The sequence below is a fragment of the Galleria mellonella genome, unplaced genomic scaffold (assembly GCF_026898425.1).
Source record: "Galleria mellonella isolate WM207_F2 unplaced genomic scaffold, CSIRO_AGI_GalMel_v1 utg36, whole genome shotgun sequence".
NCBI lineage: Eukaryota > Metazoa > Arthropoda > Insecta > Lepidoptera > Pyralidae > Galleria > Galleria mellonella.
Genome location: NW_026442086.1, coordinates 6,001,246 through 6,013,406, shown reverse-complemented (window position 1 = coordinate 6,013,406; position 12,161 = coordinate 6,001,246). Strand labels below are relative to the sequence as shown.

General features: G+C 33.1%; 1 protein-coding gene across 4 annotated transcripts in view; it reads right to left on the bottom strand.

The window, feature by feature from the left end:
* Nucleotides 1–12,161, bottom strand: part of LOC113509494 (calmodulin-A-like) — a 175,573-nt gene that overhangs the window by 96,846 nt on the left and 66,566 nt on the right. The window lies entirely within an intron of this gene.

The following is a 12,161-nucleotide window of genomic DNA, read 5'->3' as shown; positions in this document are numbered from 1 at the left end:
TATATATATATATATATATATATATATATATATATTGTAACTAAAATATATAGATATTCCCAGAAGGAGACTTTGTACAAAAGTCGATTGCTTGGGTACCTCTGTCCCATTCGTGTTTCTACCGTGAAGCAGTTGTGTTTGCATGGCTGTGTTTTGGTTAGAAGTGTAGGATATGGCGTGAATTTACAGGGTACAGAGGAATAATACCTGATAATTGAGTCCTCAGAATTGCCAACGCATAGAGGGTATCATGGGCGAAACAGTATACACTATTATGTCCATGATACTGCTCATGTCTATAGGCGACGGTTACCACTATCCATCAGGTGGACCGTCAGCTTGTTTGCCATCCTAAGTTGTATAAAAATATATTGCTATATATTTTAATTCCAATAATACTAATATAATAATAAAACCCTTCAAAATATACCCCGGTTACGCGAGCTAAGTCGCGATTAAGTACTAGTCTTATTAATATAAAGAAAGTTATATAAGGGGTCTTAATAATAATTGTCTGTCTGTATATTTGTTCCAGCATTACGTAAAAACTACTGCACCAAATCGAATGCGGATTTATTTATTTATTTATTCATTAGTACAAATATGTGTACACGGCGGACTTAATGCTAAAAGCATTCTCTCCCAGTCAACCATAGGGAAGTGTCAGAATACTCGAACGCTGTACTACTAACTATTGATATACATACATACTAAAATTACATATATAAACGAATAAATATATATAAATAACAAATATACTTACACATATATGATATATATTATACACAGTTGTATTCCTGATGGCCCAACTTAAAATCAACTTAAAACTCATGTATATTTTATCTCAATACGCCACCTGGGAGTCGTTACCTTTTTCAAACTTCCACGCGTACAAAGTTGGTAGCAAAAGCTAGTTTAACATAAAATCGATCATGTTCGTGTTTGATTCAAATACAAAGGATTCGAATTCATTTCAACTAATTTGTTTATTTTCGAATAAGCTTCTAAAGAAATACCTGTAATAAATAAGAATATTTCGAAAGAAGATGTGTAATCAGCATATCGTCATAGTCATAGAATACTGACGGATCTTTATATGTAATCTTTGTGAGATCCATCAGTATTCTACGACTATGACGACATCAGCCGTTAACTTTCCACGCCTGAACATAGGCCTGACAGGCAGATTGGCAGGCGGATTGGCAACCACAGTTAGGATTTGGTGATATTTTAAGAGGGACGTTGCTGCCATCTCTCGAACTTTAAGTATAATTATAATAATAAATTGTAATTATAAATTATATCGGTTTGAAGGATGGGATATGGCAGTGAATTTACAGAGTACAGAGGAATAAAACCTGAGTCCTTAGGAATTGTAACGCATGAATAAAACAGTACACTCTGTTATGACCGTGATACTGCTCTTGTCTATAGGTGACGGTTAACACTTTCCATCAGGTGGGCCGTCAGCTTGTTTAACATTCTAAGTTGCATAAAAACAATCAAACCCGCAACCATTGTAAGGTTAAACAGAAACCCCGACATCACTAAGATCATCAGATGGTATAGCAGAATAATTACATTACAAAATGGAAATACTGACTCGGTAATAAATTACACGTATAAATCACTTCAAAACCCTTTAATATAGTCAACCGTTTCACACTATCCGACTAATACCGCCGATCCCGCATAAATTGCCATAATACATCATACAAATCCCGCGAAACTGGGTCAGCGTGTTCCTAGCAAATAAATGTAATTTCTTGGCAAAACTTGTAGGCAGGAAAAACGGCGGATATTGGAACTACCGGCCTGCATGGTGACATGTCCTATAATAAGACGGGTCAAATATGAGTTGAACTTACGCGCCGAGGATTCCGTACATAAAATTATATGTAAATAGCATTTTAAGGTTCGTAGCGAAAAGGTACAGAGCTACTTTTTCCGTCCGTTTTTATAGCGCTACTAGTTGACTCGATAAATGTTGTTTTACCATATACATTATTTCTAGAACTATACATGAAAATTTATCGTACTACAATTATTATATTCGAATGCCATCTTGCAACCCAATTGCAGAATATAAAAATGCGGTAGATAAACAAGATAGAAGATATGGGTATGAAAAATAGATGTTGTCCGATTCTTAGTCCTACTTAATATGCACACAAAATTTTATTAAAATCGGTAAAGCCGTTTCGGAGGAGTTTGTTAACAAACACCGCGACACGAGAATTTTATATATTAGATATTACAGCAACTACTAATGTTATCGATTTGAAATCCATAATTTTCTGGAAATTTGATGGAAAGTGGTAACCATCGCGTATATACATGAACAGTACTATGTACATAACAGATTATACTGTTTCGCCCATGATACCAATATGCGTTGCCTTTCCTGAAAACTCAGGTGTTATTCCTCTGTACCCTGTAAATTTACTGCCATATCCTACCTTCAAACCGAAACACAGCCATGCAAACACAACTGCTTCACGGTAGGAACACGAATGGTAAAAAAGTGCCCAAGCAAACGGCTTTTGTACAAAATCTCCCCCTGGTAAAGAATATTGATACGGAACCATAAAAAATACTGTCCATAATTTGCACGTATCTAGTTAGAATGGCCAGAATGATTTAAGGGCCCATTCCATCACTATCAGTGTTGCCACACCCTCTCCTATGAAAGTGCTGTATCATTAAACTTAATACTCAATGATTTATTGACAGTTTTTTTAATGGATAAAGATAGGTGTAACCAGCTACGCTAACGCGTATACAATGGTGGAACGTCAGGGAAAGATGGAACGATGATAAAGATGTCAGTTCTGTTGGCCCATCTAATTTCCAGGGGGAAGCGTGTAGAGGTCGTCCTAATAGACAATAGGGAAATTAGACCCCGTTAGTTACAATTCCCTTTCGATGACGATGACATCTGATAGGCCTGACAGGCGTTAGGCCTATCAGATGTCATCGTCATCATATCAGCCGTTAATTGTTCACTGCTAAATATAATTGTACACCGTGAGGAGGGTTTTACCAGTAGTTGCTACGTTTGGCAGAAAGGTTGGCAACCGCAGTTAGGTCTTGGTGATGTTTTAAGACAAACATTGCTGCCTATTCCTCGATCATGAAGTTCCCTTTGTCGCTTCTTACGACACCCACGAGAAAGGAATGGGTGGTCTATTCCATGACAAGACCAGACGGCAAATAGGCAATGACCGATGGGCAACAGCGTACTTCTTAAAACATCAGTTTCTTGTAGATAGATAGATACTCTTTATTGTTTCCTCCAAAAGATTACAATAGTAAAGTTATTATAAATATAAATAATTACAAGAAATAATCACAATGAGAAAACAATGGGCGACCTTATCGCTAAGAGCGATCTCTTTCAGGCAACCTTTAATTATTTATATTTATAATAAGTTTACTATTGTAATCTTTTGGACGAAACAATAAAGAGTATCTATCTATCTATCACCAAAAGCTGCGATAATTAACCCACCTGGCAAGCGTGCCAACTACTGGCAAAACCCCCTTTATGGGGGAGGCCTTTGCTTACTAGTGGACAGTTAAGACTAATATAATAATGAAAAATACTGTATGGGATGGAGAATAATATAGGCTATTTTTAAACACTGTCAGTAAACAAATTCCAGTCATGAAGACAAAGCCGCGGGTCAAAACTAGTATTTCAATAAATATAATAATTATTAATACAAATATCATATCTAAAATTGAATTAACCAGTAAAGAATATTGCTAACAATTCAACAAGGATTTGTAAGGGAGCCAGAAGTACTCCCGAAGTTCAATCGATACAGCCTCCATAGAAACGTCGGCGGTATGTTTTCGACTTACGACCTAGTTATTGATAAGCTCGAATTAAGATAAAACGCCTTGCGGAATAATGAATCTGAGTTTTCTCTTATAACGATTTATATATTTAGTTTACTACTATAACTTGTTTGAATAGAATTTACCAGAAATTTTAATAAATGAATAATTAATGACGTCCAAATAGTAGTACAAATCTAAAACGGATTAATTGAAAGCAAGAAAGAAATTATTCCTAGAATTATGCGAGCCATCTTCTTTTCATTTAAGAGTTTCCTCTTGTCGGTGCAACTAATTCATGCATCTTCCTCCAGCCAGCTCTATCCCAGGCCATATCCGTTATCTCCATATACGACATGACGCCTAGTGTTTTCTTTATCTGTCCCATGTAGTTATTTCCCGGCCTTCCTCTTCCTCGTTTGCCCTCTATCTTTCCTTCTACTATGCTCTTAAAAAAATCGTCATGTCGTATAAGGTGGCCCAGCATTTTGGCTCTTCTATTCTTTATTATTTCAATGCGACCCATACAGTAGTATAAATGAAAAACTAAGTATAACGATATAATTTAAAAAGAAAAAAACAATAAGTGCAAGTGTATATCCGTGTGCGTGTATATTGCTGCAGCGTTTTAAGTGCTACAGCGCTGTTTTTCAGCTCAAACCGTGGCGTTTTTAGAATGTGACAATTGATTGAATATTCTATTTGTTACTAACGATATAATAAAAAAAAAACAGTAAGTGCAAGTGTATATTCGTGTGCGTGTGTGTATCGCAATCTTCTGTGAAGTAGGTCTGTGCTCAATAGGCTGCCGCAGCGTTTGAGGCGCTACAGCGCTGTTTTTCAGCACAAACCGTGGCGTTTTTTGAATGTGGCAATTGGTCGAATGTTTCTTTTTATTATTAATTTCGTTTAACTAATGCTTGTGATAAATTCAGTAAAATTTAATTACATTTACATTAAATTCTATGGAAACAGTACGCTTTTTTGCCACTTTTGTGGTATAAAAAACAATGAATTTGGTTTCACAAAACAAAAAACACGCCGACTTCAATCACGTCAAAACTATTTTTTTTAATTTAAAAACCAAACTACTGAATTGATTTCAATAAAACTTCTGTAAAATCGAGCTGAAAATATATCCTTTCAATTAAAAAAAGCAATTTTCCAAATTGCTTTATAAATGCCGAAATTCTGAGTTGACATACATAAAAAAAAATACAAGCTATTTGAAAAAAAAGGAGAAACCTTTTTTGAAGTCATTTGATAATATTTGAGAAAATAAATTTATTGGTATTAGTTACTTATTGGTACTAACTGACCTGCCTTTTCATTCTCACTTGTCATCTCTCACTGGTGGCCCGCTAGCGTATACTGTTAGCGTAGGCGGGGTTACCATTTTATTCATCATCATCTTCCTACCCTTATCCCAATTATTATTTGGGGTCGGCGTAATATGATTTCCTCTTCCATTCTTTTCTATTCCCAGTCATTTCCGCATTCACTTCCATTCTGGCCATATCGTCCCTCACACAATCCATCCATGTCTTTTTAGGTCTTCCTCTCCTCTTATAGCCATCTACTTTCATTCTTAATACTTTTTTTTTTAACAGATGCTCCTCATTCCTGCGCATCACGTGCCCATACCAGTTACCATTTTATTATCACCCATTATAAAATGTTCGTTCCCGTTGATTCAGAAAACCACACAGAACAATTCATGTATATTTATGCAATTGCTTAAACCTAACTTAAACTATTTAAATTTGTACTTGCCACAAGTTACTGACTTTTAAAGTCTAATTAAAAAGTTTTTAACTTCCAACATTTTTAGGTAAGGGATAGCGTGAAATAGACTCACTTTATTAACTTTGAAGTTAATAATAAAAATTTATTCTTAAAATTGCTTCCTTACAAATTTTATTATTTATATTAGGAACTAACTGACCCGACAGACTTTGTCTTGTCAATTGAATTGGCAGTTAGGAAAAAGTTTGTACGGGAAAAAGAAAAATGGGATTTTACACTTTGTTGATCAATTTTTCTCATCATATCTCTAAATATTTTTTTCCTGGACTTCTATAAATATTTTAAAAAAAAAAACATAGATTTCGTCTGTCCATGTTCATTTTGCAAATTTATACCTATTACAAGATTCATACCAACTTTTGTGAGACACTGGTGTCGGTACTAAAATACCCTGTCTTACATGTCATCAGGTGTTTATCTCATGGACAAATAATTTACTTATGTAAGGTAAGATAGATTCCGACAACCGTTTTGAAGTTTTACGTTTAGCAATTAATTTAGAATTTACTACTTAACGGTCGAGGGATGGGCAGCAGCGTTTCTTTTAATACATCATCAAAGCCTGACTGCGATTTTATTATTATTAAAAAAATAATTTTTAAGTTTGCCCTAACTTAAAAACTAGTTATTTTTTTAATTAACACTAACTGATACTAGAACTTTTACATTGGTTTTCCTTCTTTTTTCATTTGCACGTATGAAATAGCCAGTGAAAATATAAAAGCGTAAACTTCATCAGTAAAGAAATGGTGTGAATAATTGGAATCAATCAAAAATTTTTTCAATCAGAGTAAAGTTTCGATAGAAGTGACCTATTTATATACGGAGCACTGTCAAATAAATGCACTAAATCATTAAGCGAGGCCATTAAAAGTGAAACTCATTAAAGTTATAATGATTTCCCAGTCCGCGCCGCCGCCGGGAACAAACGAATTAAGTTATATGCCTGCACCTATACTGAAGAGTTAACATCACACCGTTTGCCTCTTAATTTTACTTTTTTAATAAGAATTCTCACGATTTTAATACCTTTTTGATATTTTATTGTAATAACTACCGGTTTAAAATAGATCGAAAAAGCTCGACTAGTTTTGGAATCAATTCGTGATCCTTAGTCGTATAGTCATCTTTCTAATATTGTAAATATGACAGCGACTTTTTTAATTATTACAGGCTTGCATATAGAACTTGAAAAAGCAAACTATTGAACCGATTGTTTCAAAATTTCTATTGATCTCATTTAATCATACATCCTTTCAGATAAAAATAATTTGCCAAATGAATTCATAGGTGACACACCAAAAAAAAAAAAAAATACAACCAATTTGAGAAACTCCTTCTTATTTTGAAAAAAAAAGAGGTCTTTAACATTTTTTATTTATTTGTTCATTAAAAATAATTACAACATTATAACAGCAAAAGCCAAATCAATGTTATAAACCTAGTGTTTATAGGATATATTCATACAGAATTATAATTAATATATTTAACCTTTGTGGGCTACTATTAAAAATATCAATAAATAATAATATTATTTAATAACCGTACTGCGTGAGTTAAGGGAACGTAATGAAGTAGGTTAGTTCTTACTGGCATGTATATTTGGCCAGAGCAGTGGCACAAGTTCGCAGTGTGGTCTCGGCACGGGCTAGCCCTTCCTTTCCCGAGAAAGAATCAATAAATTAAAACTCTTTATTGCTCCTTTCAAAGAATGATACAAATTATAAAGATTAACAATAATTACATAAACAAATTGAATATTTAATTATATAAAATCAAGATAAAGAGGCAACAACGGGCGGCCTTATCGCTAAATATTATTTTTAAACATTTTTATTATTTAGAAAACTAGTCATTTTTTCGAATTTTTAATTAAATAGAATATGATAAATTTGTAATAAGAATTTTTTAATTAACTGAAAGTGGGCTTGTAATCTTGTAAATTATGAATAACTGGTCTCTATCTACATTATTACTAATTTGACTTATTTTGGATATTATAAAAAAAAAAAAAAAAAACATTTACACACCGAAATGGTAAATATTGCTGAACAATTATTTAACAATAACTTAAGATCTGCTACTGGCAATCACCAATATTTTGTAAATAAATGATTATTATTATTATTATTATTATAATTATACAATAGTTATTTTTTGGTTCATTACATTTCAATATGGTGTAATAGACGATCTGTCCATCGGTCCCGCCGCTCAACGTATTATAATGAGCAATTTCCGAATAAAGCGATCTAATAAACTGCAATAAACTATTATTGAATGAACTGATTTAATTGCTTGATTTTGGAGCATATTGCTAGATTTTCATACATTTAACATACTCCTGGAATTTGGAATAGCCATAAAAATCACTTTGTTTTTGACTAACTGTGTTCGTTAGCTTCGCCCGCGTGTATCAGTGTATCATCCCATCACCCAGAGACACTTGTGCAAAAGCTTTCCGTAACACTCCAAATATTCCATAGCGGGACAAAAGGGATTGATACTAATGAGTTCTATCAGCCCTATTGCTAGTAATATACCCTATCAGGTCGACCTCCGTGGTTCCCCCTGAAACCTCTTCGTGGTTAATTCTTGTCGGATTCTTTTTTTTTATCGCTTTTCACAATACACGTCAACACATTGCATTCAATTTTTATTTCGATTTTATTCTTCTGGACCAAAGTTCGTGCTTTATCAATAATAAAAACCAGTGACGAGCAAGGAGGTGAACATAAGGGAATCCAAATAACAGAACCATAAAATACTCATGAATTAAATATAACCTCCATTTGAAAATCGCTTAAAAATGAACATAATAGAACCATAAAGAAATCTCCTAATTTTCACAAGATTGCGACACTTTATGGGGGTCATATTTTTATAACGTCGACACATTACCCCCGTAACTCCTATTCTCTTATAACTACCATTTCCCATCGAAATATATGGGGGAAAACATGTGGTGTGTGCGAAATAAATTGTGAAGGAGCTGGTATTATTATATCGTGGTATTATTGTAGTTGGCGTTTTTCTTTGAAAAACATAATGCTGTTTGTTATAAAGAAAAATCTATATAAATTCACAAATCCGCGTTATAAATTCAAAAATTTACAATGTAGGGTATTTTGCATTTTCACTGAAATTGTAAGAAACATCTCGTCATCAATGTGTGTACGTGCGTGGTTACGGGCGGGCGCGTGTGAGTGTGCATGCGTGCGTGCGTGTGCGTGCGTGCGTGCGTGTGGAGGGGGGTGTATTTTCACAGGAAAGTCGCTTTTTGCTGAATAAATGTATTTATAACTATATATTTATATATAATACGTGGTGTATGTGATTGGAAATGCGGTTTAATCTTCTTAAGTATACGCCGCCATTCCAACAAATAAATACATACCGTCTATTTATACATATATATCTCCTTAAGTAACTTCAAAAAGAAAATATGTTCTCGTTTCGTCTGAATATATTGTGCACGTTACGCGTAATCCATGGAATTTACTCTTTATTAATGCCATTTTAATTTTACCACGTTTCAATTCGATTTATTCTGTACCTACATTGAAATATTAAATTATTTACATATAGGTGTATATTGATTGATTAACCAGGATTAAAAAATAGCATTTTTTACAACACAGTGGGCAAACGAGCATACGGTTCACCTGATGGTAAATGACTACCGCCGCCCATGATCACCCACAACACCAACGGCATTGCAGGTGTGCTGCCAGCCTTTTAAAAGGAAATATGCTCTTTTCTTGAAGATTATGTTGTCGTATTTGTTCGGAAATACTGCTACTGGAAGTTGATTCCAAAGAGAGCCCTCATCCTTTCCCAACACAATTACTATTTATATAGTAAATTTCATGACGATTAGGTGAGCAGTAAATAAGCTAAGTTACCAAACAAACAGACACACTTATTTATTTATTTATTTATTTATTTATTTAAGGAACACCAACAGCATATTGCATTATAACATATAGGTATAACAAACATCAAATACAATACAATATTAATGCACATGCCTATTATAGGTATTCACAGCATTCACTTTAACATAATTATACAGTGTAAGAAAATTAAGTAAATAACAAAAATAAACATGTAATCTAAGTTGTGAGCAATATCAGAAAATAAGATTATGAGTGAATTAAATTAAAAAAAAAAATATTAAAAAAATATATATTATGACAATTAGAGTTAATTTTCATAAGATCGTTGTACAAAGTGCTTTAGCAATTTATTCCTGTAGGAATTCGAATTATCGTACACTATATCAATTTCAGGTAATTTAGCATTAATTTCATTTCATTCACTTTTATATTTATCTATATAAATAAAAATCAACTGCCGTATATGAACACATCACTTCAATACAATTACATCAATATAGCTAATAAGTTTGTTTGTCTGTGTTTGGGAAAACAAGGTTTACATGAAAGAAAATATTTGAAAAAACCTATGGAAAAATAAAAATTCTTCATTAGTACGCCGGTGCAAAGCCGGAGCGGGCAGTTAATTTAGAATATAAGTGACAATATTTTTCAAGCTATACGAGTACTTCATCATCATCATCATATCAGCCTTTAACTGCCTACTGATGAACATAAACCTCCCCCTTAGGGGATTTTGCTACTAGTTGCTATACTTGGCAGGGGGATTGGCAACCGCAGTTAAGCTTTAGAAATGTTTTAAGAGGAACGCTGCTGCCCATCCCTCGCCCTCCCTTAGTCGTCTCTTACGACACCCACGAGAAAGGAAGGGGTGGCCTATTCTATGCTGGGATCACACGGCAAACAAGTAAATACCAGAGGGAGACTTTGTACAAAAGTCGATTACTTGGGTACCTCTGTCCCATTCGTGTTTCAACCGTGAAGCAGTTGTATTTGCATGGCTGTATTTCAATTTGAAGGGTGGGATATGGCGTGAATTTGCAGGGTACAGAGGAATAACACCCGAATCCTCAGGAATGGCAACGCATGGGGTGTATCATGGCCGAAACAGTATACACTGTTACATCCATGCTACTGCTCATGTCTATAGGCGACGGTTACCACTTTCCATCAGGTGGACTGTTAGCTTGTTTACCATTCTAAGTTGTATAAAAAAATACGTATTTATAAACATTGCATGAATAAATAATTGCATAATAATGTTATCGAATCAAAATAAGAACAAACAAAAGTCCTCGATTTGGCATACTATTTGCCCTGTCAATTTAATGATGTAAAATGTTGGGAGCATTTCCACGAAACCTATTATATGAAAGGTCAAATCAATTTCGTTTCGAATATAAGTAATTCCTCTCTATTTTAAATTTTAATCAATTATGACTTGGGAATGCTTTCACATCTCATTATCTTATATTTTCAACTATTAAATGGTTTGTTTGTCGAGTTAATTTTCATATGAGTTGGCCAATTGTGTTTCTGGCATATGATTATTTACTATTTTAACCGACTTCAAAAAGGAGGACATTTGGAATTTCTTTTGATGGATATACTTTCAGATCGATTCCATAGGAATTTTAACAAAACGATTTCAATGTTTTTGTGCTTTAATCAAAATAACTAGTTTTACAGCAATTGAAGTTAATTTTTTTCTTTTTTTGTGAAATAAAATCTTGAATTCTTAATCATTAATATATGTACATAGCAATGATAATATGAATAATTTAATTAAAATAATTTATACTTACAATATGGCCCCGACACAGAAGGGGCCAACCCTTACTTTGCCGTGGGTATCGTAACAGGCAACTAAGGGAACTTAATAATAGAGAGGTGAGTAGTAGCGTCCCTCTTAAAACATCACTAAAAGCCTAACTGCGATTGCCAACTCGCTTGCCAAGCTTGGCAACTATTATCAAAACTACCCTTGTGGGGAAGATTTATGTTCAGCAGTGGACAGTTAACGGCTGAAATGATGATACTTACAATATTTAGTTAACAGAGATTTAAAAGAGTAACTGTTGAGTTTCTTGGGGCTCTTCTCAACAGATAACAACTTTCCGAATCTTATAGTAGACTTTAAAAAAAAATACGATTTAAAAGTGCTTGTAAACAAGTCTTTTTGAATAAAGATTATTTAAACTTAAATTTGAATTTATATATTAATTATTAAATAATTTAATAATAATACTGTAAATATTTCTGTGGTATAGTTGTCCATAATTATTTATATAATTATTAAAAGATGAATTCTAATTAAGACAGACGTAGTTTACCTTTCATTATTTCATATTTAGTATATTAATAACTAATTTGTATGGGGATGTACTGTTATTAGTTTAAAGACAATGAAATGGTTAAGTAAGCTGTTTAAATACTTTTCATGTAATTGTATATAGTTTTATTCATTAATGTATTAAAAAATACATATATTAATTAGTATTTTCATGATTTAATCAAATTATATTCGTAGTATTATTATTTTTTTATTTTATTTTTCATTAAAAGGAATTTTTACTTAATTATGGTAAGTTTATAACAAATAAATTGTTTGTT